Here is a 9,084-nt window from a genome sequence, read left to right as displayed (position 1 = left end):
TTTCTACGGAAAATTTTGTAAAATTTACAGAAAAATCAGGTTAACGATACATTTTCTGACGTTGTCCGTAATTGTAGTGAAGATCATTCTTGAAAGGAGACGTTTAGTGGTTTACGGTACAAATCTTTGTAAATTTACTAGAAAGTAGCTGTAAGTTTACGGACAAGATTTAACAGATTAATTTGTACTATACAAACTACGGAAAATTTGTAAAAATTACATAAAAATCAGGTAAATGATCAATTTTACAAACGTTTTGATCCGTAATTGTACAGAAGATCATTATTGAAAGGAGACGTTTACGGTACATCTTGTAAATTTACTGTAAAGTAGATGTAAGTTTACGGACAACGTCAGAAAATGTATCATATAACCTGATTTTTCTGTAAAGTTTACAAATTTTCCGTAGAAATTCCACTTTACATATATTAAAAATTAATCTCAGAAATGAGACGTTTAGTGGTTTACGGTACAAATCTTTGTAAATTTACTAGAAAGTAGCTGTAAATTTACGGACAAGATTTAACAGAAATGGCAATTTCTACGGAAACTTTGTAGAATTTACAGAAAAATCAGGTTTTATGATAAATTTACTGACGTACTTGTCCGTAATTGTAGTGAATATCATTATTGAAAGGAGATGTTTACGGTAAATCTTTGTTTATTTACTATAAAGTATGTGTAGCTGTATTACGGACAAGCCACAGATTAATTCGTAATATGTGTAAAATGCAATTTCTACGGAAAATTTGTAAAATTTACAGAAAAATCAGGTTAATAATAAATTTACTGACGTTTTGTAGTGAAGATCATTTATTGAAAGGAGACGTTTACAATACGTCTTGTAAATTTACTGTAAAGTAGATGTAAGTTTATGGACAAGATATAACAGATTAATTTGTAATATGTGTAAAGTGCAATTTCTTCGGGAAATTTGTAAAATTTACAGAAAAATCAGATTAAATGGTAAATTTACTGACGTAAGGAGACGTTTACATACTTCTTTGTAAATTTACTGTAAAGTAGATGTAAGTTTATGGACACGATTTAACAGATATGCAATTTCTACGGAAAATGTGTAAAATTTACAGAAAAATCAAGTTAATGATGAATATTCTGACCTTTTCGAGCATGCGCACTTGAGAAGTTTGTGAAAAAACCGCGAAGCAAAGAGAATTTTCCTTGCGGTCTTGGACTTGGATGTGTCTGTCAAGTGATCTTCTTGATCAGAAATTCGTAAGTATTTTGCTTTGAATTCGTAAAAGAAATTCCTGCTGTACTTCTCTGGAATATATTGATACGTTTTATGCAGTTATATGAAATTAATAGTGTTGGTTTTCATGATTACGAACAAGGTTTTGGCATTGACAAGTCCAGACGATGCAATGTATCGTCGCATGCGCGCTGCTACAGTCCCATCGGTGCATTTGAGTGTTGGATATTTTGACGCTGTGGTTGAACGAAATGAAGGGGCGAAGCCGTGGGCCAAGCCCGGGGGAGGGGGGGGGGGCACTCACCTCAGTATATAATGCATAGTGGGTATGTGCCGCGGAGGGGACCCCCATTTTCACACTCACATTTTCGTTCCAAGGCATAGCATTTTTGTCTTATTGAGAAAAAGAACAAAGAAAGCCGCTCCAAAGCATAGCATTTTCTTCTTTAATCTTCACTTCAGTAGAGCCAGAGGCAGAGGCGCTGGTCCAAATAAAAGACCAAAAATTGGGATTGTCCCAGAAAACAAGGATATCCTTATAAACCAAGAGTCTCAAGACAAATTATGTCTTGATAAATTGAGACTGTCCTTGTTTATGGGGACGTTTTTTCTTCACTTCTCCCTACGGCTACGGGACAAAGGCAGCAATTAGGGGAATTGAGAGTGCTAAAAATAGATTCAGTGACCTCAATTCCCCCCAGTTCACCGTTTATTTATTATGACTTGCCGTCTTCCAATAATCTTGTTATGAAACCCGATATGTTTACATTGACTAGCACTCTTGATTGGTGTCGCACTCAACAGGTGAATGAACTTTCCTAGATTTCTTGTGTGGAGAAATCCTAAACTGAGACAGTCCCTGTAAACGGGGACGATCCCAATTTTCTGACCAGCGCCTCTACTGATCTTATTGAGAAAAAAAGAAGAAAGAAATCCGCTCCAAAGCTTCGCATATTTTCCGTTTTGCCGTTCTGAGCCGCAGTTTTGGTGAAAAGCGGCCGCATGCAGAGCGCTGTCCGACCATCCCATCTGCGCTAGCGCACCCGGCGCCCGTGCCAAGGCCCCCATTTTTTGTCTCACCCGCGGCACATACCCACTACTTTTTTGGTCGAGTGCCCCCCCCCCCCCGGGGGCCAAGCTTGTTTTATGAGCTTCACAAGGATATTTATATTATGATGCCATTTATATATTCATTTGTATCTTCATTTGTAAATGTCAAGATGAAAATATAAACCGCAAAATATTTAATTTGTGCAATTAAAGATTAAACTTATTTAAATTAAACTAAAGGCATGTAAAGGGGTAGATTAGATTAGATCTAAATAAATCAAATCAATGACAATGTCAACTGTAGTGTAGTGTATACCGTCCTCGGGCGAAGTTCATGCAAGCTCCACTCCACTTCACTACCGCTACACTACACTCCACCTACCCGAACTTCGGGACGGTGAGCTCGATCGGATATTCCGAGTGACAAACGTGGCCGTGGGGTGGCCAATGGAAATGTTATTTATTGTAAAAATCATTTTAAACAATATACGAGAAAGAAAAATGGCTTAATTTCTTATTCTTCACCCGTATTTCACTCCGTGTCCATCCTTTGGTTATCCTCTAAATTGTTGATTTTGGGCCAGTATCTATTTCCTCACGTCACTATTCACGGCCGATTTCAAAACATCGCATGCGATCACTCACAGGTCAAACAGCATAAATATTTATATTATTGGATGGTTCAGAAAATACCAAAAATATTCTACGAGTTGGGGAAAATGTTTTTCTTCCTCGTTTTATTTTTTTTTCTATAATTTTTACAATAAATTACATTTCCATCCCACCTTTGTCACTAGCGGTAGTGAAGACATGGAGTGGAGCCTGCACGAACTTCGCTCGAGGTAGATCTAGTAATGATTTAGTGCTGGCTAGCGACCGACGGTTTCCATTCTCAGCCGCTCACTGGTTATTCAGTTAAGACTGGTGCCTGTGTGTTCCGTGTGTGTATGTGTGATGCGAAGCTACCTCGGCTCAAGCCATGTTGACGACCTTGTTGGAGCGTACATTGTAGCGGTAGTGAAGTGGAGTGGAGCCTGCACGAACATCGCTTTAGGTAATGCGAAGCGTGCTGTACATGTGTTCTCTGGACGTGCGGGCATGGGTTTAGTGACAGTGTGCATATGATTGTGAAGGGTTGAAGCCCGGGTTGAAGTTTCTTACAGCTCTGTGGGTTTATCTATAATTAAATGATTCTCTTTTCAAGCTTAAATTCTTATAATGATTGCTACATTCCAATTATTTGATTAAATTGTTTGTTTTAGAACAGGTCTTTTATTTTTTCCTCAGACTATTTTTCCCATTACATATCAATTAAAGAGAGTCTTCACTTGTGTTTCATTGAATTATTATACAATGTCCACTGTAATGAAAATGGAAACATGCCAGTCAAATGAAAGTGTAATATAAGTGGAAACATGCTGGTCTATTGACTATATGTTGACCATATAGTAGAAAGCGAAATTTGTTCTCAGCTGTAATTATTCTTTCTTCTATGGGAACTTGCTTCTCATAGATCAAATAAAATTTCCGAAGACCCCATATAATTTTGTTCTATTTGGTGCATTTAAAGAGGAGAAAGAAATGCTTTTTTTCAATTTGCCTAAATTGCATTTCAAAATATACCTTTTCCTTTTGCTTTCGGCACAGGCCAATTTTTAGAGGCTGAAATATTAAAGAGTTGATTACTTAAATTTTGTTCTAAAATATTTTTTATATCACTTGCAAATAATAGAGAAAATATAGCGCCCCCCCCAAAAAAAAATTATTTTTAAAGGCATCTTGCACAAATTATTACAATGTTTTTGTTTTATTTAACAATCACTATGAGATCTGTATAAAGTGATAAACCAATGAATTATTTTTATATGTTTATGTTTCCAATTATTTGCCTATTTATTAAAAAATAATGTTTGTGTTATTTGACAATTGTTTCACAGAATTACGTCGTCGGTTGTCATCTACCTACACCCATGGATTATCTCCATCACCTTCACAACCTTGAATTGCTATAAAGAGAGGTATGATTGATAAGTTTGGTTTACATTGTTTTAATTTGTTTAAAAGTATTATTGAAATGATTTGATGAGATAACATAAATGAAAACTTGAAATAACATTTTGAATGTAGTTTTTGTTTATGGACAATCTTTTGAAGACAATTAAGATTGCAGTAATTATGTTGGTAGATGTGTAATCAAATCTACATGCACATGTTCACTTTTTGGAACGTTTATAAAGATCACAAAATAAAAAAAATTAAAAATAATATTCAACTCTTCTGCATACATGTACAGCTACCTTTGCCAAGACCACGTCGTGGGCTACGGGATGCTAGAAATCCATTGGAATCGTACGAGGATCGAGATCGGTATCGACTGTCAAAAGAAACCGTCATTTACATCATCAACATGCTGGAAGCCGAATTGAAGAGGGACACACAGAGGAATGATCCACTTCCCGTTTATTTGCAGGTGTTGACGGCTCTCCGTTTTTATGTGGTGGGTAATTGAATTAAACGATTATTGAGTGTTTCTGGGCTCTGTTAAATCTATTTGACTGAGGTTGTTTCTATTAATTTTAGGTCTCCTGACAAAGTTGATGATGATGACAATATCTAGAAATCAGAGAGGGAGCACATAAGTAAGAGTATCATTTAAGCAAACAGTCAAGTACCTATGAATTGCATACTTAAAAATTCCAAAACTACCACAGCAGGAGTGAAGCTCTGATGTTTCTGCTGTTAGAACTGTTATGTCAGGTTATAGTTATAAATTCGTCATAACCCTAAATTGGCAGATCACCCCCCGCCCCCCCCCCGAATCTTGGCTGTGTTGCGATGAAAAGCTATGAAACTTGGCACATAGATAACAAGTCGAGATGAACATACACACAAAAAACTAGAACTGCAATCGTATCAGAACAATGTGCATGCATTGACGCCTGTGATTTTATGGAGGGCAAGAAACAGAAGGAGATAAAGAGAAAACTCCTGAGGATATACATTTTCAAAATATTAAGAGGGCACTATTTTTATAGGCAATGGTCACTGATGCGTAAAATAAACCATTTGCCATATGAGGGATGATACCATTAGCAAACCCTAAAAAAAGTGATACCAAGATAAATGGAAACAAGGAAGTGATTTTACTGTATTCCAACTTTTTAACAGAGAGCGCTATTTCGTAAAGGTAATGGTCACTGATGTGTAGAATGAAAAAAAAACAGTTGAATTTTGGACTATCATAAGTCAACCCTGAAAATATGAAACTGAAATAAATGAAAACAAGTAAGTGATGGCCATTTTACTATTGCTATTTTACTATGCGTAAAAAACAGATGAATAAGGAAGCATGTTACCATTAGCAAACCCTGAAAAATATCAGACCAAAATGAATAAAAACAAGGAAGTTACGGCCATTTTACGATTTTCCTACTTTCTATTTCAATAAATATGATTTTTTTTAAATGTACTATTTCGGATTTGAATTTAGGGCATGAAGACGGCATTTTGAAGGGCAAGTCATATTTTAATATGAAGAGCATGCAACTCTTAAACAATCTACAGCAATTTGTTAGAAGTGTGTAGCATGCAGGATAAGAGAGTAAGGATGGGATTAGGAATAGTATGCAAATGGACTTGAAATTTACAAAATGGCACCTGGATGGTCATCAGGTCATGCATTGCCCCGTCCGCCCCCCCCCCCTTGGTTTCTGCGCAATAAGTAAAAAAAATATTTAATGGATTAAAAAAAAAATTGGTGTGTAGGTATAGGACACCAAAATACAGCCTCAGTTCAAATTCGGAGTCCGCAGGTCAAAGGTCACAGCTCATTAGATCTGCGAGTTGGTTTCCACATGATTATCATAAGTTCCAAATGAATATTTAGATTTTTTTTTTTATTTGACTTATGTTCATGTGAATTATCACACATAGACATCTACTTTGTGTAATATGTATGGGAAATACCATGTATGTTGCGTGCCATGTTATATAGTGGTACACTTTGGGGGTACCGTACCAGTTTTTTCGAACTTTTATCAATAGATGTGCGAAAACATCAAGGTAAAAAGTCATAAAAGCACGGGGCAGAAAATAAACATTATTCAATGGCTGTTTTTGAAATCAGTACTGCTGCTATATTGAATCGCATAATGATGGCAACACTGTAAGAGGCCCTCCACTTGTTAAAATGAATTGCAGAAAATTGATATTTGTAAAAGATTAATATTCTTATGAAATATGTGCTTGATCAGAAGTATCATCTGTATGTGCTTCAATGAATTGTTTTAAAATTACCTCGAAACAATGACCTATCAACCATATGGTTTGTTTGATTTTACAGGATCATTTCAAAAGATGCATGGTGATGAGGTAGCAATATCACAGTCATCAAATGAATGTGTCAAATCATCAAAGATGTTTCGGAAGCTATAGCAAGAAGGAAGAGGCAATACATGAAGTTTCCTTCGACAAGAGAACAAGTTGAAGCAACTCAGCGACAGTTCTACCAGTACTGTAGATATATCAGGAGCCCTGGTGGGGATCAGGCAATATACTTCCTCAACAGGAAGAGTAGATACTCGGTCAATGTACAGGTTAGATTAATTCTACCCTTTCTTAGGCCCTTTTCACAATTAGTGCTGAGACTGCTTGCAACCTTTGTGATTGTGTGCGACATATATTGTGATCAAATGATTGCAATTGCTAATACAAGCAAATGTGAAAGCCACTCAAATTACTATAACTAGAACAATGTACTATTTTGTATAAAGTTTGGCAAAAAAAAAGAATGTGACATTAATTTTCTTTCCTAGGATTTCCTATCACTTCAGTTTCATTTATAGTAATTATTCGATTCGTATTTGATTGGGCAATTTTTAAAATGAGTAGTTAATTCTGTAGCATATTTTTTTAATATGCATTTTTTTTGTTTTTTTTTTGCAAGTACTGAGCAATGGAAGCAGTGGATGGGTGGGGTGATTGTTGGATAAATCAACCTAACATGGAAAGCACACCAATAATTTTTATGTGCATGCATGTTAAAATTGCATTCCAAATATGTGATAAACTTGTAAAACTCAATTGTTGTGTGCTCCCATTGGATGTCCCAAAGAAAATTGAAAATTAAGTGCCCAGAACGATATAGAGACAGTTATGAATGTAAGATTTGATATTCCTCTTTTGTCTTTTGCTAGGTTGTTTGTGATCAGGCTGGGAAAATAACAAGCATCGTTGCCAGATGGCCTGGCAGCACACCTAACTCCGCAACCGTAAGTCACTTTTCAACCAAACTTGGATGGTAAATGTACTTAGGCGACCTGCATGTTATGCTGCAGTCGGAGGTCACATGGTAAGGTCAAAGTGTTCCACAATGGACATAAGTTTTTGTAGAAATGTACCAAACCCGACGGTGCTCTCACTCCATGATGTGTCACTGCATCGTAGCAATCCAGTCGGATTTGAAATGGTCTACACATGTTGAATATATGGTCAAGCGCGCAAATAGTCGTTTATATGTTCTTCGCACTTTGAAATATCATAGTCTGTAATTTCAGGACCTTATAGTTGTATATACTAGTTTCGTGAGACCAGTTGTTGAATATGCTGTACCTGTATGGTCAGGAGCACTAACAAAACAACAAGTACAAGTAATCGAACGTATTCAGAAACGTGCCCTTAGAATCATTTTTGGAGCAGCATATTCTTCATATGAGCATGCTTTACTCCAGTCAGAACTGATGTCTCTTGAAGATAGATGGATCAAACTCTTGTCTTGCGTTTGCGAAGTCTATGCAAATCCCCACGTCTAAACTGTATCACCTTCTACCTCAAAATAGGACTTGTCAATATCAGACTAGAAGCTTGGCCAGAACAGTAGAGATGCGATGTCGAACTTCACGATATAGAAATAGCCCCTTGCCCTCGTTGATTCGGCACCTTAAAGAGAAATTCCAGTAGTTGCAGTAAACACTGATTTCATGAGAAAGTCTGTAAAACAAGACTTAATTGTCAGTATATCATCGAGGATCTAGATCTGGTACAGTTACATAAACTGAACTTTGTGAAATCTTGAAATCTATGCTGAAAAATGTTCAGGCTGAAGATCCCCAACACAGATAAGCGCACGTGGGACAGTGTATAATTATTGCTTCGAATGTCGGGCCCGACGCTCTACCCGAATCCTGTGCTTATTTGCTGATTTCTCAGCAATTACACAATTTCTTCCAGAATCCTTTGGCACATATGTTTTATTTATACAAACAGACACTTTGGTGGTCATTTCATTGGATTCTGTACGAACTCATTTTGATATCGTTACCAAACTAGCATTTACCTTTAACTCTAAAAGAATTGATTACAAGGAGTAGTTTTTTTTATATATATCTTCCCCTATCGTTACATGTATAATAATATCAAACTACGAATGGCTGAGAATTAAAGAACTCATCATTCATTGGACTCTTAAAATGTGATATCATTAAAAGATTGTTTTTTATAAAATGCAGATTACATACTAATTCTAATGTTGAGTTCTCTTTATGTTGGCGAACTCAAGTTTCATTTCATTTCATTTCATTTTACTTTGTTAATCAAAATATTTTTCTTTCATATGAGCAATTATTCACTGATATCTAGTCGTAAACTTAATATTTGAATTGAAGTCACAAAAATTGCCAAAATATGTATTATTGCAGCATGTATGAAAAAATGTGACCTAATTGCTTCTTCGCCCTTTTCTCTCTGTTTCCCTTCCACCATCAATTTCTTCTCTTCTCTCTCTCTCTCTCTGCCTCGCTTCTCTCTTCCACTATTTCTATTCC

The 9,084-nt window shown here is 36.1% G+C and overlaps 1 long non-coding RNA gene across 1 annotated transcript; it reads left to right on the top strand.

Moving 5' to 3' along the window:
- Positions 1–4,560: 4,560 nt before the first annotated feature.
- LOC129283923 (uncharacterized) lies at positions 4,561–8,581 on the top strand. The gene is made up of 3 exons (XR_008586771.2): positions 4,561–4,760; positions 6,606–6,858; positions 7,459–8,581. It is a non-coding gene; the product is annotated as an uncharacterized LOC129283923 (long non-coding RNA).
- Positions 8,582–9,084: the final 503 nt, after the last annotated feature.

Source organism: Lytechinus pictus, unplaced genomic scaffold (assembly GCF_037042905.1).
Source record: "Lytechinus pictus isolate F3 Inbred unplaced genomic scaffold, Lp3.0 scaffold_23, whole genome shotgun sequence".
NCBI classification, from domain to species: Eukaryota; Metazoa; Echinodermata; class Echinoidea; order Temnopleuroida; family Toxopneustidae; genus Lytechinus; species Lytechinus pictus.
Note: the sequence above shows the minus strand (reverse complement) of the source record. Positions and strands in the feature narration are given on the sequence as shown.